The sequence below is a fragment of the Dermochelys coriacea genome, chromosome 21 (assembly GCF_009764565.3).
Source record: "Dermochelys coriacea isolate rDerCor1 chromosome 21, rDerCor1.pri.v4, whole genome shotgun sequence".
NCBI lineage: Eukaryota > Metazoa > Chordata > Testudines > Dermochelyidae > Dermochelys > Dermochelys coriacea.
In genome coordinates this window covers 138,697-161,033 of record NC_050088.1, presented here as the reverse complement: position 1 = coordinate 161,033, position 22,337 = coordinate 138,697, and the positions used below count along the sequence as shown (strand labels likewise).

The window sequence follows — 22,337 nt, the reverse complement described above, 5'->3', positions numbered from 1 at the left end:
AGCCGTGTTAGTCTGTATCCGCAAAAAGAAAAGGAGGACTTGTGGCATCTTAGAGACTTAATAAATAAGTTTTTTAGCCACAAGTACTCCTTTTCTCTTCTCATGGGTTACCTTCTACCAAAATTTAGAGCTTTTTACAAAGAAACCATATTTTAACTGTTACCCCAGCCATTGTAGCATGATTAAACAGAGAATGTAGGGGGCTTACTCTTCGTGGAGAAACAGAAAATAATATCTCCTAATTCATAATAAACTGGAATGAAAGTCTTTCCCAAGCTGTATGGAAGTATAGGAGGGTTTTATTCCACATCATTTTGCCATCCCCTAATGGCACCATTGAATAACATCATTATGCTCATTGTCTTCTAATTGTTGGAACTAATTTGTCCAGATTTATGCGCTCTGTTCAATTAATCTAATGAAATTTAATCTCATAACACTACAAGCTTTATCAGTAGTTACAAAAGAACCCCAAGAGACAAAAAGGCTTGTTGAGTTTAGCTGTTGAGGCTAGATGTCTGTGCTTGATGAAAAATGAAGTAATTGTTTGGGGGAAAAGCCTCTAGAAAATTGCTATTTCTTTCTGAATTCTTTGTCCTTCATTGGACACGTTGTACGGTCGTAATTTGCCTTTTATTTTTACATCTATCACAATGCTTTTTTGTGCCTTTAGTAAAGCTGAAGATTTTAAAATTTCTCCAAAGCCTGCTCTGTAAAATCTGATACAGTTAAAAATACAAAATTGATCTAATGTTCTCCCAAGCTGAATTGTGGGCTCTTACCCAGTGCAAAAATGCATGCAAATAGTAAGATGCCTGTTTATCATGAAGTTACATACAAATAAGCCTCGTGTACATATTCTTTGCAATTTTTGCATTATATTCAGTACATTACAGAGGAATAAACCCCCAAAGTTTCTATCTGCATAAATATTTACAATCATTTTTCTTTTTTCATGAATAAGGAACCTTTAACTGAATGACTTACATTTTTATCAGATACCTTTCACTGATTTCAGGAATCTTTGAGTTACCTAACTGTAAAAAAAAAAATACGTTATAAATATGTTATAAATACGTAGGTTATATCTGTATTTCCAAACTTCTGCTGACAGATTAGCATCAGCACTGCCTAGCATGCATGATGGCCCATTAAGGGACATCACAGACCCTGGGAGACAGGCCAGTCCTTGCTTAAGATAGCCCCCCAACCTAAAGCAAATACTCACCAGCAACTACACACCACACAACAAAAACACCAGCCCAGGAACCAAACCCTGCAACAGACCCCGGTGCCAACTCTGTCCACATAGCTATTCAAGGAACACCATCGTAGGACCTAACCACATCAGCTACAACATTGGGCTCGTTCATGGGCACATCTACCAGTGTGATATATGCCATCATGTGCCAGCAATGCCCCTCTGCCATGTACTTTGGCCAGACTGGACAGTCTCTAAACAAAAGAATAAATGGACACAAATCTGACATCAGGAATTATAATATTCAAAAACCATGAAGAGAAGAACACTTCAATCTCCCTGGTCACTCAATAGCAGACCTAAAAGTGGCACTTCTCCGACAAAAAAAACCCTTCAAAAACAGACTCCAACGTGAAACTGCAGAACTAATTTGCAAACTGGATACCATCACATTAGGCCTGAATAAAGACTGGGAGTGGTTGGGTCATTACAATACCTAAACCTAATTTCCCCCTGTGCCAGTGCACCCCATAAGGCTTTATGGAAATATGCTTATGAATATATATATGACATAAATGGAATATGTTTTACGTACATATGCCATGTAACATACCTATGTAAAGGCTATGATCTACTGAATATATTCATCTTATTTGTATGCATGTGTCATTGTTGTATTCAAAGTTATGAATATTGGCTGTATACGTCTTTGATTTTAAATAACCTTAGTAAGGCATTTGGTCAGCTTCTTTAGAAAGGAATTTGCAAGTTAAGTGCCCAATCAAGAAGCACTTAATGAACAATGGATCTTGGAAGGCTCCAATCCACCATAAGAAGTCTACATGAGGACATTCAAGGTAGCATGTGAACCATGGCTGCTACCTGTAAGTTCTGAGTCATGCATGGACATGTGACTTGCCCATGTGTTTGTTTGTTACAGGGATGGGTGGGTTAGATTCTGTGGCCTGTGTTGTGCAGGAGGTCAGACTAGACGATCCTAATGGTCCCTTCTGTCCGTAAAGTCTATGATGTGACTCCAAAACTCCATCTTGTAGCTGGAATTCTACACAGGGGGAGGGAGGGGTATCCGCCCACAAGAGAAAGTCTATTTAAACCCTTGGGAGACCCTTCCATTTTGTCTTTAGCAGGCTCAAGAAATAGCCTCTCCACCCCCAAAGGATACCTGAAAGAAACTGGAACAAAGGACAGTAAATCACAGGGGGTGTGAGTGATTGCTGGACCCAGACTAGAAGGAGACTAGTCTGTAAAAGGAAGCTTACTGGAACACCTCTGAGGGTCAGGTTTTATCTGTATTCAGTTTTCTTATTGTATTAGGCATAGACTTGCGAGTTTTACTTTATTTTGTTTGGTAATTCTTCTTGATTGGGCACTTAACTTGCAAATTCCTTTCTAAAGAAGCTGACCACATACCTAAAACATATTCCAGTTATGTCATATATACATTCATAAGCATATTTCCATAAAGCCTTACAGGGGTGCACCATCACACCCCCATACTAATTTCCCCCTACTGTTATTCACAGTCAACTTCTTGTCAACTGTTTGAAATGGGCACTCTCATTACCACTAAAAAGTTATTTTTCCTCCCTTGGTATCCTACTGTTAATTGAATTGTCTCATTTGACTGACCTCAAACTTGGTAAGGTAACTCCCATCTTTTCATTGATTTATACCTGCTCCTGTATTTTCCACTCCCTGCATCTGATGAAGTGGGTTCTAGCACAGGAAAGCTTTTGCCCAAATAAATTTGTCGATGCTACGAAATTAGGTCTATTTTATAGAAGTCAATTTTTCAGAAATGATTTTATAAAGTCGATTGTGTCCCCACTAAGTGCATTAAGTTGGCGGAGTGCATCCACAGTACAGTGGCTAGCGTTGACTTTCGGAGCGGTGCACTGTGGGTAGCTATCCCATAGTTCCTGTAGTCTGTGCTGCTCATTGGAATTCGGGTTGAGCTCCCAATTCCTGATGGGTCAAAAACATTGTCGCGGGTGGTTTTGGGTACACGTCATCAGTTGCCCCTCCCTCCGTGAAAGCAACGGCAGACAATCGTTTCGCGGCTTTTTTCCTGGGTTAACCATGCAGACGCCATAGCACTGCTAACCGTCCTCATCAATGGTGTTTTGCTCGCTCCACCGCTTCTGCTGCAACTCTGCTATCCTGCAAGGTGGAGGCTTCTGCCTCCGGCTGTCTTTCCAGCCGGCAGCACTGCACAGTCGCACCTACCCCAGCCTACCCCTTGCTCCCATGGCTCAAGAAGCCTGGAGCAGTTCAACTATAGGCTGAGCAAGTGCAGAATGTTGGTAGACTGTACCTTTGGACATTTAAAAGCTCGCTGGCACTGTTGGTCAGACCTCAGTGCAACCAACATTCCCACTGTTATTGCTGCTTGCTGTGTGCTCCATAATATCTGTGAGAGTAAGGGGGAGAAGTTTATGGTGGGGTGGGAGGTTAAGGCAAATCGCCTGGCATCCGATTTTGAGCAGCCAGACACCAGGGCGATTAGAATAGCACAGCAAGGCGCGCTGCACATCACACAGATTTTGAAAACCAGTTTCATGGCTGACCAGGCTACAGAGTGACAGTTGCGTGTTTCTCCTTGATGCAAGCCCACCCACTTTGTTGATTTTAATTCCCTGTAAGCCAACCACCCTTCCCCCTTCGAAATAAAGTAACTATTGTTTTGAAACCAGGCATTCATTCTTTCTTAATTTTAAAAAATAGAGATGACGGACAAGGTAGCTGCTGGTGGTTTTGGGTACGTGTCATCAGTGACCCCTCCCTCCATGAAAGCAATGGCAAACAATCATTTCTTGCCCTTTTTCCTGGACTGCCCGCGCATACACCATAGCACTGCAAGGAGGAGCCCACTCCAATCACCGCTGCAGTTGTGAGCATTGTAAACACCTCGCATTTGCCCTTGGAGATTTTGGTATATATACTGGCATTATGTCTTCTGGAACAGAGTTCTGATAGCACGGATTCATCTCCCCATACAGCAATCAGATCCTGTTCCTCCCGTTTGGTCCACGCTGGAGCTCTTTTGAGATTCTGGGTCTGTACGGTCCCCTGCGCTGATGAGCTCAACATGCTGGCCAAACAGGAAATTAAATTCAAAAGCTCCCGTGGCTTTTCCTGGTTACCTGATTAGTGCATCTGAGTTGAAAGTGCTGTCCAGAGGGGTCACAATGGAGCACTCTGGGATAGCTCCCAAACGCCAATACCGTCAAATTGCATCCACACTACCCCAAATTCGACCCAGCAATGTCAATTTTAGCGCTAATCCCCTTGTCGAGGAGGAGTATAAAAATCTATTTTAAGAGCCCTTTAAGTCGATCAAAATGGCTTCATCATGTGGACGGGTGCAGGGTTACATCGAGCTGAAGCTGCTAAATTCGACCTAAACTCGTAGTGTAGACCAGGGCTTAGTCTCTAAGGTGCAACAAGGCCTCTTTGTTGTTTCAACTGTACAGTGAATCCATTGAAAGGGCCAGGGGCTACACCTTATGACTCAGCAAGGCAAAGGCATGTAGGGGCATGCTGCTTATGGAAAGAACTCTAAGAGCTTGTCTACACTGGCAACTTTAAAGCGCTGCCACTTGTGTAGTTGCGGCACAGCACTGTGAGAGAGCTCTCCCAGCACTCTAAGAAAAACACCTCCACAAGGGGCGTAGCTGGTGAACCGTCTATACTGGCACGTTACAGCGCTGAAACGTGCAGAATGTATCTCCCAGGAAGCAGCAGTGACACCCAGTGGCCAGTTGGGGTAATGCAGAGTGTGTCTACCTTGGAAAAAGAAAAGGAGGACTTGTGGCACCTTAGAGACTAACAAATTTATTTGAGCATAAGCTTTCGTGAGCTACAGCTCACTTCATCGGATGCAACCTTGGAGCAGCAGTGACACCCAGTGGCTAATCTGGGTAATGCACAGAGCATGTTTCCCTTGGCACAGCAGTGACACCTGCTGGCCCACTGGGGTAATGCACAGAGTGTATCTCCCATGGCGCAGCAGTGACACCTGGTAGCCGGTCAGAATAATGCACAAATTGTGTCTCCATTGGAGCAGTGACACCAGGTGGCCCACTGGGGTAATGCGGGGGGGGTGGGTCTTCCATGGTGGAGCAGTGTCACCCAGTAGCCATTTGGGGTAATGCACAGAAGGTCTTTTACTTGGAGCAGCAGTTACACCCAGTGGCCAGTCAGGGTAATGCACAGAGCGTATCCCCCATGAAGCAGCAGTGACACCAGGTGGCTACCTGGGGTAATGCACAGAAGGTGAGTTCCCTTGGAGCAGCAGTGGCACCCAGTGGCCAGTCACGGTAATGCACAGAGCGTATCCCCCATGAAGCAGCAGTGACACCAGGTGGCTACCTGGGGTAATGCACAGAAGGTGAGTTCCCTTGGAGCAGCAGTGACACCCAGTGGCCAGTCACGGTAATGCACAGAGTGTATCTCTCATGAAGGAGCAGTGACACCCGGTGGTCAGTCAGGGTAATGCAGGCACTCTGTCACCCTTGGAGCAGCAGTGGCACCCGGTGGCCAGTCAGGATAATGCACAGGTTGTGTTTCCCATGGAGCAGCAGTGACGCCAGGTGGCCAGTTGAGGTAATGCATGGAGGGCGGGGTCCCATGGAGGAGCAGTGTCACCCGGTGGCCAGTCAGGGTAATGCACAGGTTGCGTTTCCCGTGGAGCAGCAGTGATGCCAGGTGGCCAGTTGGGGTAATGCACGGGGGGGGGGTCCCATGGAGGAGCCGTGTCACCCAGTAGCCCGTCAGGATAATGCACAGAGCATGTTTCTCTTGGCATAGCAGTGACATCTCGTGACCAGTTGAGGTAATGCACGGAAAGTGTTTCCCTTGGAGCAGCAGTGACACCCAGTGATCAGTCAGGGTAATGCACAGACTGTATCTCCCATGAAGCAGCGGTGACACCCGGTGGCCAGTCAGGGTAATTCAGAGAGTATGTCGCCCTTGGAGCAGCAGTGACACCCAGTGACCAGTTGGGGTAAAGCAGCGTGGCCAGCAGGTGTGGCATCAGCCTCTTGCCGTTTGGTGAGGGGGAGAGGAAGGGGGCAGTGAGGTGGGCTAGAGAAAAAAATTGAGGGGCTGTGCCCCCCTCATCACCTGGCTCCACCCCTCATGAGGCCCATGCTTCTGCTCCTCAGTTAAAGGCTAGGCTCATCTCCTCTCCCCCGTGGCCAGGGTTTACAGCAATATAACGTTTATTAAAATAAAATAGTAAGAAGGATTTAGTCCAAACCCATATAAATAATCTAAATTTGTCCCAATTTTAGTATTAAATCCGAAATCCTCTTAAATATCCCATCAGAAACCAAAATAAAAACCAAAATATGAAACTGAAACCAATGATTAATTTAAAACCCAAACATTAATAAAAAACTATTTTCTTTTTAAAAACAAAAATTAACAAATGTCATAAATTATCAAAAAAGTGTGCTACTACAGGATGATAAAATAACAAAATAAATAAGCCCTACTGTTAAAACCACCTATAAAACAGTTGAATATTGGCCAAATCTGTATAAAAATATGCAGAACTATGTCAAAACCAATATTGCATGTCAGACATTCCAATCCAGAAAACATCAATTAAAAGCTCCACTACAACTAAAAAAAACTAAACCAAAACAATAGACCAAAACAGTCAGCCTTAAACGAACCTGCACATAAGCTAAATTAAACCTGTACCAACATTGGAACAAGCTATGTAGTTTTCTAATTCGAACTTCTTGTTTCACCCAAGGGGAAAAGTGTTTTTGTAGCCCCAGTAAACGTGCTGTCACTCCAGCATTTCTTTCACTAAATAAGGTTTTTACCAAATATAAATTACCCTTAAAATTGTCTCACAGAAATTCGATTTGTATCTTTGCAATACTTGCCCTTGTATGCAAGTATGTCCCCTCAGAGCAGCTCACGTTCCTCAACTGCTACCAAATGCATCCGATGAAGTGAGCTGTAGCTCACGAAAGCTTATGCTCTAATAAATTTGTTAGTCTCTAAGGTGCCACAAGTCCTCCTTTTCTTTTTGCCAACTGAATAAGTGATATTCTTCCGCTAGAATCCCACACGGTTTATGCCCTTATAAATCCTGGGGCCTGAAGCTGATGCCAGAAAGGGAAGTGAGCAAGCTCGGAGCTCTCCGACGTCACCTGCTGGCGAGCAGAGGGCATTGACTGAGCGACGTACTAGCTAATTTAAATATCAACGTTGTTCTCTGGCGGCAGGCTCCCACCGAAGATCAAAGGGAGTTGACTGAGCAAGGCAGTATCTTATTTGCATATTAAAATCTGGCCGTTTGGGGACATTGGGGTAAAACTTGAGTAAGTTTTGGGGTTGGGACTCATATTTTTAGTGTGGCTTATTGGGAGCCTGCCTGGGCAGCACTGCCGCTGACTAGGTGTGTGGTCACCCTAACCTGGAAGCCTGTTGCCCGACGCAGGGACAGCGCACCGGGGCGCGAGGGAGGAATATTGTCCGGCTGCGCGCGCGCTTTGCTGCGATTATGCTTTTCGGTGGCTTTGAAACGAGATCGCTGGGGGTTCTTTAGGTCTTTTAAATGAGCGCTTGACGGGGCCCGTGCAGGGGCGCTGTTGCACACGTCGTACGCACGGCGGCCCCGGCTAACGGACTAGGGGAGCAGCTGGCCCTCGCGCCAGGGCCGGGATTGGAAGGCAGCATGGGGCCGCTGCGTGCGTGCTGGCGAGAAGAGCCGCTGCGGGGGCGGGGGCGGGGGCGCGGGCGGGGCGCTTGCTGTCGGGCGCTTCGGGCCTGCCCAGCGTTTTCTGACTGCTGATCTCCCACTGGGCCTAGTGAGGTGACGTTTCCTGAAAGAGCTGATCTCCCATTGGGCGTAGTGAGGTGAGGTTTTCTGAAAGCTGATCTCCCATAGGGCCCTCACTAAGTGACGTTTTCAGACCGAGCTAATCTCCTATTGGGCTGTCACTAGGTGACGTTTTCTGAAAGCCATGGTGGGCGGAGCCGTCAGGCCTTGTGCAGTCGGCGCTCAGCGCACGCCCGCGAGAAGGAGCTCGAGGCCGAGCAGCGCTGATTCCGGCTGCCCGGGCGGAGGAACGGAGACCCCGGCAGCGGGCGCTGCCGTCCTGCCTGGCGAAAAGCCGCAGCCCCTGGGGATGTTGGCCGGTCGCGCCCGCTTGCGCGCGCGGTGTTTTCCGACAGCCAACGGGCTGTCGCTAGATGACGTTTCCTGGGGCTGGCAGCCAATGGGCTGTCACGGCCTAGGGGCGGAGATCGCTGCCGTGCCGCGGCTTAGAAACATCTCGAAGCCCCGGGACCGTCTGGAGTCGGTGACGGGAAGGCGGGAAATCGCCAGGCTGGAGCGCGAGGATCTTGCGGGCAGCGACCCAGCCGCAGTGCATGGGCGCTGGGGGTGGGACCGAGCTCCGTGGTCGCGGCGGGAGCGTGGGACGCTTGTAGCTGCAGAGTCTGTTTCTGTGCGTGTGAGCGAAGGCCTGTAAGCGGGCAGCCTGTTAGAAGCAGGATGCCTGGGGGTTGCGCTGTTTTTGCGAAGTGGGGGAGGGGGGCCTGGGCCTGGGCCTGGGCTCCGGGTCAGAGCGCTGTCCGGCTTAGAGGGGCTGGGTTCAGAGCTGGAGGTTCGGGTGGGGGTGAGGATGGTGGTACGGTTTTGGGTAAGGGAGACCAGGTTATAGGGTTACGGGTTAGCACATATTGTTAGGTTCTGGGTGGGGGGTGGGTGAAATCTTGGGATTTGGGGTTTAGATTTTGGGGGGAGGGTTTGGCCAGCAGCAGCGTAGAAGTGCGGGTGGCAATAGGGTGCCAACCAATAGTGATTGATAAGTAGGGGGGTTTAGGTCGTTTTGGTGTCAGTAGCACCCTAGAGAGGGGGGAGGATCATGTTCGCTCCAGGGAGCGAAAGTGTTGGGGAAGCGGGTTGCAAGTTGACCCATCGTTGTTAAGGCTAAGATTTTTGTCATGGTTATTTTTGATAAAGGTCATGGATGTTAAACAAAAATTGTTGGAAGCACTGACCTGTCCCTGACTTTTACTAAAAATAACTGACAAAATGGGGAAGCAGGGGGCATCTACCACTGCTCTTGTGGCTCTTGGGTTCCCCCCGTCACCTGTGGCTGTGGCTCCAGAGTCCTCGGTGGCTGCTGGGAGCTGCAGGGTCTGCCCGTGATAGCTGGGAGGTGTGGGGTTGCCCATGGTGTCTGGGAGCTCCTGGGTTCCTAAGAACATAAGAATGGCCCTACTGAATCAGACCAGAGGTCCATCTATCCCAATATACTATCATCTGACAGTGGCCAATGCCAGGTGACCCAGAGGGAATGAACAAAACAGGTAATCATGAGGTGATCCATTCCCTGTCGCTCATTCACAGTTTCTGGCAAACAGGCTAGGGACAGCATCCTGGCTAATAGCCATTGGTGGACCTAGCCTCCATTAATTTATCTAGTTCTTCTTTGAACCCTATTATAGTTTTGGCCTTCATAACATTGCTCAGCTGGGAGCTCTGGTGTCTGACCATGGCGCCTGGGAGCTAGAGGGTCCATCTGCAATGGCATGAGGCTGGGCTTACCCGCCACCCACGGTGATTGGGAACTCCTAGGTCTGCTTGCAGTGGTTGGGAGCTGGGGATTCCCTTTGTTGCCTGCAGTGGCTGAAGGCTGCATGTGGAGGCTGGGAGCTCTGGGGTCCACCCATGGTGGCAGGGAGCTCTCAGGTCTGCTTGCAGCTGCTGGGAGCTGCGGGTTCTGTCTGCGGTGGCAGGGGCCTGTGGGAGCTCCCCCACCACCTATGGCTGCTTGGAGCTCTGCAAAGCTGGGGGGTCTATTTGTAATGATGCGAGGCTGCGGGGTCCCCACACCATCAATGACTGTTTGGAACTCCTGGGTCCACACGCAGCAGCTGGGAGCTGCAGGGTCTATACGCAGTGGTGTGGACCTGTGGGAGCTGTCCTGCCGTCCATGACACTGGGAGCTCCAGGGTCTGCCTGTGGGAGCTGTGGGGTTCCTCTGCAGCAGCTGGGAGCTGTGGGGCCCTGCCCTTGCCCACAGTGGCTGGGTGCTCCTGGGTCTCTCTGCCACATGTGGCAAATGGGAGTTCTGGGGTCTGCCTGTGGTGGCTGGGAGCTACAGGGTCCATCTGCAATGGCATGGGGCTGTGGAACTCCAGAGTCTGCTTGCAGCTGCTGGGAGCTGCAGGGTTCTCCTGCAGCGGCTATGGCAGCTGGGAGCTGTGCCCCCCTACATTTGGGGTTCCTCTGTCACATGCAGCAGCTGGGAGCTACAGGGGAGCATCTGCGATGGCATGGGTCTATGGGGTCCTCCTGTCACCTGTGGCTGCTGGGAATTCCAGGTTCTTCCCATGGTGGCTGGGACCTATAGGGTCCCACACCTGCCTGCAGCGACTAAGGCTGCCTGTGGCTGCTGGGAACTCTAGGGTCCCCCTCTCACATATGGTGCCTGGGAGCTGTGGGGTCTGCCCACTGCAGCTGGGAGTTCTGGGGGAGCTCCCCTGCCACCCATGGAAGTCGCGAATTCTTTGATTCTGTGACCTCCATGATATAATTTTAGCTTTAATCATTGTTTTCTCTCTCTCTCTCTCTCTCTCTCTCAATATAGATCTGCTCTAGCGCAGATGAGACAGGGAAGACAAGCTCACACCCCGGCACAGGTTTGGGCAGTGATGGCTGTTGGGTTATTTGCTGTGCTTGCGGGAGGTCTTGTCCAGGCCAGTGGAGCAGCCCAGCCAGATGAGGACCTGAGCAGCCTGGACATCCCTCATGGCAGGAGCTGAGGAGCCCAAGAGTTCTGTCTGGTGATGGAGGAGGAGCAGCTGTATGTTTTGCTGAAATGATGTCTCTCTATCAAGTGTCTGAGTAGCAAGGTGCCTCCCTGAGAGCAGAGAGATGCTTCTTCTTTGCAAGGGATGGGTCCTGGGGAGGTTGGAGCCCTGCATTTGGCTGTTAATGAGCTAGGAGCATCACCCTGCTCCCCAAGATTAAATGTGAAGGAGGAAAACCTGCCTGCAACTAGAGACACTGTTATTCCTGGTCTGTCCTTCCAAGTCCCTGGTGTGAGTCACTGAACAAAATATTGAGTACAGCCAAAGAAAGCCATCTTCTGTTCCTTCAGAGGACCTGAGCATCCTGGCCAGGCATGGGATGGGATAGGGGTAGGGAGAGACCTGCAGGACTGTAGTCCCTTACCAGAGCTGATCACTTCAAGCGCTGGCTAGGCTGGTGGGGACTAGGGAAGGGGGCTCCAGGAAGCAGAAACCAGGTGACCCTACTGCTCATGTCTGTTCTCCACACACCAGTGCTGGCCTACATTCTCTTTTCAGTTCCTAATGACATTGGGCAGATGAGAGAATGGCCAACCTGGAGGAGAGACCAGGAGAAGGAGCATCCACCCTGAGCCCATTCGGCAGAATGGAAACCAGACAGCGAGCTGTGAAGTAGGCGCAAATGGAAATTTACTTAAGGTAAGTATTTAAAGAGCGCTGCAAACACTCTTGTCTATAGAGAGAAACGTGTTATGTTAGCGTAGAGTGGGTCCATGAGAAAAAAGTCCTTGAATCTAACTGGGGCATGCGAAGGTTGGTGGGACCCTGGTTTCCCACTAAGGGAGTTGTCAGGGCCCCGGGAAGGGAACATATTAGTTTTCCTGAATTATGGTTATCTTCCAGGAATGCAAATTGCCTGTAATCAGAGAGGCTCAGGCCTCAACTCTCTTCCTTCCACATCACTGGGTGTGAATAACTGGTCACTGCACTCTGCTCCTTGTCCGTACTGACTAGCTTCCTTCAGAAGACGTGAGCATTCTGGTTAGGTACAGACCTCTTTGGGGATAAAGGCAAGGGGAAGAGACACTAGTCTGCTGTGCAGTGTGATTGCTTTGGGTGCAGGAGCAGCCAGGTGTCTCTTCAGTTAGCCATTACTGTCTCGAGTGTAGGAAAAATCCCTCTGGAATAGCAAGAGCCAGAGATAAATACCATTGCTATCTCTGCCACTAACTTTTTCTTCTTGGGTTGTGTTTTCTGCAAGGGAACACTTGTGGAGGATTAGTTCAGCTCCATCCTGAGATGGAGAGCAAAACTAGCCTGGCCTCAAGACAGATGCCAGGCAAGACCAGCGGGGAGCAAAGAAGCTGTTTTTGTCACTAAGATAAGTGTTTGTCTCCTAATGGCTGTGGTGACAGCCCTGATGACTACAGAGAGCACTTCCCTTAGGCTGGGGCTAATATCCAATAAAAGGTTCCCAACTAGCTCTGGGGGCAGGTGGAGAATTTCTCCATCTTGAGAACTGCTGATCTTCCTTGGCAAATTCTAATGTGTATTTCTAGTGCAACTCCCCACTGAGCCCTGATACCTCATGGGAGTTGTTGTCTTCTCTTGCCTGTGTTTCTAGATTAAGGTGACCTGGGCACTGCTTGGTGCAGCTGGATGTATGTTCAGTGATTGATCAGTAGGGTGGGTTTTCTGTTTTTTGTTTTTTGTTTTTGTTTTGGGTTTTTTTGGTAACTTTTGCTTTTGCAACGACTCTAGTCAGGCCTAAAAATTTGTTCCCTAGAGTTATCCCAGGCTTCTCCCATCCCATCCCATCCCATCCCTGTTGCAGCAGCCTAGTCCCCAGTAGGAAAAATTAGCTTAATGAATACTTTACTTTAGGTGAATTTTGTGTGTAGAACCTCTAGAGTTAGGAACACCAGAATTACATACTGACATGTCAAACACGCTCCTCATTTGGAACATTTGGAAAATATGTAATCAGGTAGCAGCAGAGATTATATTATTTAAAAAAAGCAAATGGAGTATAGTAGTGAATTAAATGTAAACGATTTTTTAAAAAAGGGAAAGCTTTAAAAAAAAATTTGAAAAGGTAAGGAAACTGTTTCTGTGCTTGTTTTCATTTAAATTAAGATGGTTAAAAGCAGCATTTTTTTTTTTTTTTACATAGTAAAGTTTTAAAGCTGTATTCAATCTATGTTCAGTTCTAAACTTTTGAAAGAAAAGCCATAACATTTTGTTCAGAGTTATTCCTGGGGTATTTGTAATGCTGAGGTTTGACTGTAATTGCTGGGGATGGTCCTGTGCCTGCAAATGTTCAAAGGATATGCATCTAATGTTACGCACATGCATAAGTCTCTGCAGGATTAGGATTAGTCTCTGCAGTCCCTCCCTGAACTCAGTTACATAAAGGACAGACCTTTGCTTCAGAGTTAGACTTTCTCTTCAAGCTCATTTTTAAAAACTCCAGTTTATAAAGACTGCAGTATAAACAAGTTTTTCCAGTGAAACATTACTAAATTAGTATTTGATGCTTTTAAGAGTACCAAGAGCAGTAGCCTTGAAAGTGTGAGGAGTGACATTCACTGCTCCAATGCGCGGTCATTATATAACATCAGTCAGGCTACATTAGCTTCTCTTGAGGGTTTTTCATGCAGAAATTGAAAGGAAAGAGGATATAATCCTCCGCATTTTACTAATGGGGAAACGAACGCATCACAGTAGCAGGCTTTCTCCAGGCAGTAATGATGTAGTTGTCTTGGTGTTTAAAAAGCTCAAAACAAAACCAAAAAAAGTTTGCATTGGTGGACTATGGAATCTAGCCACTCCTTATTCACTTTCTCCATGCCGTTCATGATTTTATAGACCTCTATCATATCCCCCTTAGTAATCTCTTTTCTAAATTGAACCGTGCCAGTATTTTTAATCTCTCCTCCTATGGAAGTTTTTTCATATCCATAATCGTTGCTGTTGCCCTTTTCCCTGCACCTTTTCCAATTCTAATACATCTGTTTTGAGATAGGGTGACCAAAACTGACCGCAGTAATCGATGTGTGGGCGTACCATGGATTCATATAGTGGTCTTATGATGTTTTCTGTCTCGTGTCTCCCTTTACTAAATGGTTCCTAACCTTCTGTTAGATCACTGTGCAGTGGCAGTCCAAAAGTACGTGAGGGCCTTCCGTTACGCACCACAGTTAGCAGCTACGCAATTCTATATACGAGTTCCTTCAGAACTCCTGGGTGAATACCCTCTGATCCTGGTGACTTATTACTATTTAATCAATTTGTTCCAAAACATCCTCTATTGACACCTCAGTCTGGGATAGTTCTTCAGATTTGTCACCGAGCAGGAATGGCTCAGAGGAGGGAATCACGTTCTCTGCAGTGAAGACCAATGCAAATAATTCAATTAGTTTCTCTGCAATGGCCTTGTCTTCCTGGAGTCCTCCTTTAGCACCTTGATCATCCAGTAGCCCTACTGATTGTTTGTCAGGCTTCCTGCTTCTGATGTACTTTAAAATAATTTTTCAGTTAGTTTTTCTGTGTTTTGCAAGTTGCTTTTCAAATTCTTTTTTGGCCTAGCTAACTCTACTTTTGTATAGTCAGATCTATAAGAGATCTATATATTATCTCGGAGAGGGACTCTCCCACTATGCCCCATCATAGCAGTTCTTGCTCACAACCTATCAACTTCTGGAAAGAGACTCAACTATCTTGGAAAAAGTTGACAGTGAAGAGTTACAAAGGGACCTCAGAAAACTGGGTGATTGGGCAACAAAATGACAGATAAAGTTCAATGTTAATTAGCTGTTCCCATGCAAGAAAAAAATTTTGGAGTCATGTGGATAGTTCTTTGTAAACATCTGTTCAATGTGCAGCAGCGCAAAAAAGCCAACAGAATGTTAGGAACTATTAGGAAAGGGAAAAATAATAAAACAGAAAATACCATAAGGCCACTATGTAAATCTTAAATATGCCCACACCTTGAATACTGCATACAGTTTTAGTTACCCCCATCTCACAAAAGACATATTAGCATTGGAAAAGGTGCAGAGAGGGGCGTCAAGCACAACAATTGGAACCACTTCCATGGGAGGAAAGATTAAAAAGACTGGGATTGGTCAGTTTAGAAAAGAGATGATTAAGGGGGGTTATGACAAAGGTCCATGCAATCAGCAGTGGTGTGGAGAAAGTGAATCAGGAAGTGTTCTTTACCCCTCTCGTAACATAAGAACCAGGGGGCCACCCAATGAAATTAATAGGCAGCAGGTTTAAATGAAGCTAAAGGAAGTACTTCTTCACACAACACAGTCAACCTGTGAAGCTCATTGCCAGGGGATGTTGTGAAGGCCAAAAGTACAACTGGGTTCAAAAAGAATTAGCTAAGTTCCTGGAGAATAGGTCTATCAACGGCTCTCAGACAAGATGGTCAGAGATGCAACCTCATGCTTGGGAGTGTCCCTAAACCTTTAACTGCCAGAAGCGTCTGGCACTGGCCACTATGATAGACAGGAATACTGGACTAGATGGACCATAGGAATGACCCAGTATGAGTGTGCTTATTGTCTAATCCCCCTGAAGCTCCCCCCTACAGCCGAGATGTAGGTGTCTGCATCCTTTCCCAAAGCCCCTTGTATCCCCAAAACCCCTCCCAGACACTAAACCCCCAAATGCTTGTACACCTGGTGCCTGCCCCTACTCCTCATGGCAACCCAAGGCAGAGAAAGCGGACATCATGTGGAGAGCCTTCAACAGAGCAAAGTACTGGCTAATGACCCCGCAGTCTCCCATGCTCAGTTGCATGCACCCTCTTCCACTGGGTCCCATGGAGCTGAGCAGGATCCATCTGTTTATGGACATGGTCTCTGCCGTACTGGGAAGGATGTGTACTACCTGCCCAGCTCAGTGGGCCGCTCCTCCCACCTCCCATCTTTGTAGAGAGTTTGGGCTTAGAAGAAGTGCTGCTGGGACTAGTGCTGCCCAGACCTATATTATCACCCCCAGCTCCATTACTGCAGCACCCAAAAACCTCGCACAGGGTCCAGGTCTCATTGTGCTGAGCATTGCATGGACAATCAGAGAGACAGAGGGATGCATATGGAGATGAGTGTGTAAGGAATGTGGATGGAGGGATGTATATGGCATACAGGGGGTTGGACTGAAGGGTTGGACAGAGGGCTGAAGGGATGGATGGTGATGTCACAGGTTGCTAGGTTGGTGGGTTCAGCTCATGGCTGCTGGTTCTCTCACCTCCGGGTCCCTGTTTCCTGCGACATCCACCCAGCAGAACCTGGCCTTGCAGCGCTACACATGTGCTATGTGCAGTGCGCAACCTGCTGCTCAGGGATGTACAAGCATGCAGTCTCCCGGCTGCTGAACCGCCTGCTCCAAAGCCTGCCGCAAGTCTCACCTTCCTTGGGTGGCAAGATCCTGGCCAGGCGGGTCCCTCAAACCCCCTCACATCCTGTACGCAGAGCAGTCTACTAAGCACAGAGACACCCTGGTGTCTTAGGACTGGGAAATGTGCTACCATTTTCTCTGTAGCACCATAGCACTGTTACACCATAGTGACTACCTGCAGGGCACAAAACTGGCTCAATGGGCTGTAGCATCACAAGCTGCTCAGTGTCCCAATTTCCTACTACTAGGAGTTGCTGATGCCTAGATTTTTTTTGTGGGAGGGCAGGGGCTGTCCTGCCACATTTGCTAGACCACTGTTTCCCATCTCTGGGTCCAGTGGTAGGAGTTGTCGGAGTTTTGACTTCTGTGAAATCTTTAGTTTAAATTGGGACACTCATAAAATGAGATTTTTTTTTTTTTCTGCCTGCCACGGACACTGCACCCCTGGAAGGGGACAGTGCAGGGAACAGGCCTATGGCTGACAGACCCTTGGGCTGGGCACAGTCGTCGCAGGCCCGTCTCCCCAGGAAGCCCCACGCTCCTGGACTCACCGTGGCTGCATGTGGGGGAGGTCATGATGCCTTCCACTCCAGACACCTTCAAAGCCACTAGGGGGCTTACTGATACAGCGGCGCCCACGTCTCCAACTACGAGGACTCCACTCCCTCGAGGCACGGCACCATCTGGGGCAAGCTGGCTGTTTGGCCTGTCTGCCCCCCCAACCAGGATCTCCGCGCTGTTCAGAGTCCCGACGCCGCTCTGAGTCCCAGCATCACACCTATGCCCTGCGCTGGTCCGACTCGTGGCATTGGTCTTGCGGTCCCGACCCTCGGAGCCACTCCCATTCGAAGTGTTCGTTGGCAGATAAGTCGTGGTCCCACTCTGTGACCTCAGGGCGCTCTCAGCACCGGCCTCAGCCTGCACCTTCCAGGCATCGCCCAACGGACCGGCACCGCTCCCCATCCTGGCACCACTCTACCTTGCGGCACTGCTCTCCAACGTGGCACCATTCCCGCTCACGGCACCGCTTCCGCTCCTGGCACATGTCCCTGCTTTGACACAGTCCTCGATTGCAGCACTGCTCTACATCGCGGCACCAGTCCTCATCCCGGCGCTGCTCCACGTTGCGGCACCTCTCTACTTCACGGCACCACTGCACATCCCACAGTCTCTCCCCACAGCAACACCATCCTGCACCACGGTACAGATCAACGTCGAGACCCCACTACCGTTCACAGCACCCATCCCGTCCATTGGAGGACGATGCCTCCCTGGTGCAGTCCTGCACTGCGCCTGCCCCACCTCCCCCCGCTTGGCCATCCCTCTCGAGATTGCCCTTGATCAGGCAGGGCATCGGGGGTGTCTGAGGCACCCAGATCAAGGCCAAGGAGGCTAAGGCAGGACGTATCAGCACCCCAGTGGCAATTCTGGACCTCTTGGGCATACCATCAGGCCAGGGTGCCCCTCCTGGCGTTCCTCTGCCTTCCCGTTCAGGATCTTGTCTCCCAGAGGCAACTCTCAGCCACCCACCCCAGGACCCACCACAAAACCTGGACCCAGCCCCACATCTGCCTGTGGAGGTTACACCTGGTGCTCATGAGGATCCAGTCGCCACGGAACAGATCCGTTATACCACAGGTGCAAGGCCTCTGCCACCTCCCCCTGCAAGGGCCCATGCACAGAAATCAGCTCCCTGTAAATGGCTTCTCACTGCTCTCTCAGAGGGCTCTGACTACCCAAGCATATAATACATAATTTCAGGGAAGCAGACAGGTCTTATCAGCTGTAGATTGCATCCACTAGGCTAAAGAGACAGCAGCAACAATAAGTCACTTCCTTCCACCCCCCTCCACCTGTAAGTCTGTACCTAACGTGACCCATCTAGGCTCAGAGCTATTGACACCCAAGTTTGCATCCCCACAGCTTTCTACACCTGCCTATATCCAATGAAGGGAGATAGTAGAAGGGTCTTTGGCTGATAATTGTCTTGGAGTGTCCCCCTCCTCCCCATGACTAAACCTGAAGGAGGGTGACCTGAGTGCAAGTAGAGATGCTCTGTAGTTTCTGGTTTGTCCTTCCATGTCATCTGGTGTGAATCACTGAAGAACACGTTGTTCGTCAGTTCAGTACTCAACCATTCCTTTCTTCAGAGAACCAGAGCATCCTGGCAGGCATGGGTGTCGTGGGCTGAGGGTGTGGAGAGACCTGGGTGGCTATAGTTCCTTATGAGAGATGAGCATTTTAGGACCTGAGTAGGCTGGAGAGGTATAGAGAAGGGAGTCCAGTGAGCAGAGCCAGGTGACGTGTGTGTCTGTCTGTCTAAGGCAAGCACTGGTGCATGGAAGACTAACTTACAAGTGTGTTCTCTCTCTCTCTTTTCAGTTCCTATTGATTTTGGGTAGATGACAGAATGACCAACCTGTGGCTGAGACCATCCAGGGAGATGGAAACCAGACAGTGATCTGTGGAGGAAGAGCAAATAAAAAATCTGCTTAAGTTAAGTATTGAGGGAGGGCTCCAAAAACTCTTGTCAGCATGGGGTGGGTCCCTGAGAAAAGGCCTTTGCATCTCTCTGGGGCACGATATGCTTGGGGGAACCCTTTGTGCCCTCTCAAGGAGTTGTCCAGTGCTATGAAGTCTTCCTGAAGTACGGTAACTTTGTGGAGAGCAACGTGCCTGTAACCAGAGATGCTCAGTCCTCAACTCTGTTCCTTCTACATCACTGGGTGAGCTTCCCTGGTCACACCACTCTAGTCCTCCCTACCAACTCTGGCTTGCTTCAGAGGACGTGAGTGGGGGGCCCCGAGAGTAGCCTTTGGCAATTGTCTTTCTGACCCACAGGGTGCACCATCCAGGGCAGGTGGAGGGTCCAGGGCTCAGCACAGCTTCCTGGACTGATGTGCTCTGGCCCGGGCTCCTGGGTTCTGCTCCCTGAGGGCTGTGCTGGCCCCACAGCCAGGTCCTGGACGGCTCTCATGGGCTGTGAGCGGTCAAAGGGCAGGAGAGAGCTGAGGAGCAGCTGCAGCCCCAGGGGCCCAAGCAGCAGGAGGACAAGATGGGGAAGCTCTGCAGCTGTCTGCACCATGACGTCAGCTAATGCAGCAGCCATCTCACCCTACCCGACTCTGATTTCTGGCCTCTGACATAGCCATGGGCCAGGGCCTTGGAGGGGGCAGGGCCGGCTCTAGGTTTTTTGCCACCCCAAGCAAAAAACTTGCTGCTCCAAGAATGCAACTGCCCAAGCAAAAAAAAAAAAAAAGGGGCCAGAATGCCGCCCCAAACTAGAGCCAGTCCTGGAGCGGGGGCTGGCTCTTCACTGAGGAGGAGCAAGGAGTGCAGCCATGGGGAGGGGTAGAGTCTCATGGCAAGTGGGGTTGCAGCTGCCACAATTTTCTGTCTAACCCTCCTCCCCCACAACCACCACCGGAAGAGGCTAGCGCTGCCCCTGGGATGTTACTGTTCTTCTCTGACAAACACTCTGTGCATTATCTTGTCTGGCCACTGGGTGTCATTGCTGCTCCATGGAAGAGACGCTCCATGCATTACCCCTTACTAGCCACTGGTGTCACTGCTGCTCCAAGGAAGATGCACTCTGTGCATTATCCTCACTGGTCACCCACTGGGTGTGTCTGCTGCTCCAGGGCAGGTTCATTCTATAATTTACCCTGACTGACCACCAACTGTCACAGCTGATCCTGGGGAAACAGTCTGTTCATTATCCTGACTGGCCATTGGGTGTCACTGCTGCTTCAGGGGACACTGGTGCATTACCCTGACTGGCCTCTAAGATAAATGTGTGGTAAAGGTACTCGGGTACAGACTCCTGCCTTCCTCTAGCTGCAGCTTAGTTTCTAATAAAAGGTTACCTGCTCATTCTGGGTACAGGAGGAGAATTTCCCCATCTTCATAAAATCATAGAACATTAGGGTTGGAAGAGACCTCAGGAGATCATCTAGTCCAGTCCCCTGCTCAAAACAGGACCAATCCCAGCCAAGACTTTGTCAAGCCGGGCCTTAAAAACCTCTAAGGATGGAGATTCTACCACCTCCCTAGGTAACCCATTCCAGTGCTTCATCACCCTCCTAGTGAAAAAAGTTTTTCCTAATATTCAATCTAAACCTCCTTGTCATAAATATAAAGGGAAGGGTAAACACCTTTAAAATCCCTCCTGGCCAGAGGAAAAACCCTTTCACCTGAAAGGGTTAAAAAGCTAGGATAATCTCACTGGCACCTGACCAAAATGACCAATGAGGAGACGAGATACTTTCAAAAGCTGCACAGAGGGAAAGAGAGAGAGTGTGTGTGTGTGTGTGTGTGTGAGATGCTTTTGCTGGGAACAGAACAGGAATGGAGTCTTAGAACTTAGTAAGTAAGCTAGCTAGAGATGCGCAGATTCTGTTTTCTTTAAATGGCTGAGAAAACAAGCTGTGCTGAATGGAATGTAGATTCCTGATTTTGTGTATTTTTGTAACTTAAGGTTTTGCCTAGAGGGCTTCTCTATGTTTTGAATCTGATTACCCTGTAAAGTATTTACCATCTTGACTTTACAGAGGTGATTCTTTTTACTTCTATTAAAATTCTTCTTCTAAGAACCTGATTGTTTTTTTCATTGTTCTTGAGATCCAAGGGCTTGGGTCTGTGTTCACCTATGCAAATTGGTGAGGATTTTTATCAAGCCTTCCCCAGGAAAGGGGGGCATAGGGTTTGGGGGGGAAAGACGTTCCCAAACAACGTTTACCCAGTAAACCCAGTCAAACGTTTGGTGGTGGCAGTGGAAGTCCAAGGGCAAATGGTAAAATAGTTTAACCTAAGCTGGTAAAAATAAGCTTAAGGGGTTTTCATGCAGGTCCCCACATCTGTACCCTAGAGTTCAGAGTGGGGAAGGAACCTTGACACTCCCCCACTGCAACTTGAGACCACTGCTTCTTGTTCTGTCATCTGCCACCACTGAAAACAGCCTAGCTCCATCCTCTTTAGAACCCCCCTTAAGGTAGTTCAAGGCTGCCATCAAATCTCCCCTCACTCTTCTCTTCTTCTTCAGACTAAATAACCTCATTTCCCTCAGCCTTTTCTCTAAGTTATGTGCCCCGGCCCTCTGCTGGACTCTCTCCAATTTGTCATCCCTTCTGTAGTGGGGGGACCAAAACTGGATGCAATACTCCAGATGTGGCCTCACCAGTGCCGAATAGAGGGGAATAATCACTTCCCACTATCTGCTGGCAGTACTCCTTCTAATACAGCCCAATGTGCTGTTGGCCTCCTTCACTGCTGACTCATATCCAGCTTCTCGTCTACTAGTAATCTCCAGGTCCTTTTCCGCAGAACTGCTGCTTAGTCAGTCGGTCCCCAGCCTGTAGTGGTTCACGGGATTCTTCCTTCCTAAGTGCAGGACTGTGCACTTGTCCTTGTTGAACCTCATCAGATTTCTTTTGGCCCAATCCTCCAATTAGTCTAGGTCACTCTGGACCCTATCCCTACCCTTTAGCATATCTACCTCTCCCCCCCCGCCCCCCCGCTTAGTGTCATCTGCAAACTTGCTGAGGGTGCATTTAATCCCATCATCCAGATCATTGATAAAGGTGTTGAACAAAACCGACACCTGGGGCACTCCGCTTGATACCAGCTGCCAGCTAGACATCAAGCCGTTGATCACCACCCATTGAGCCTGACAGTCTAGCCAGCTTTCTATCCACCTTATAGTTCATCCATCTAATCTGTACTTTAACTTGCTGGCTGTGGGAGATCATATCAAAAGCTTTACTAAAGTCAAGATATAAAAATTTTATTAAAGTTAATGTTTAAAATCAAATTTACACAAGTTCAGAGGGAAGATACTGTACATCTGAGGTCGGGCTTGGGTTATAGGGGATTGCAAGTATTGGTTACAAGGTTCACGAGGTACATACATATCACAGCATAGATC

At 48.8% G+C, this 22,337-nt stretch overlaps 1 long non-coding RNA gene across 1 annotated transcript; it reads left to right on the top strand.

Moving 5' to 3' along the window:
- The first annotated feature begins 9,700 nt into the window (after positions 1-9,700).
- LOC119846470 lies at positions 9,701-15,063 on the top strand. Its single transcript, XR_006276512.1, has 4 exons — positions 9,701-9,812; positions 10,846-11,110; positions 11,567-11,707; positions 12,270-15,063. It is a non-coding gene; the product is annotated as an uncharacterized LOC119846470 (long non-coding RNA).
- Positions 15,064-22,337: the final 7,274 nt, after the last annotated feature.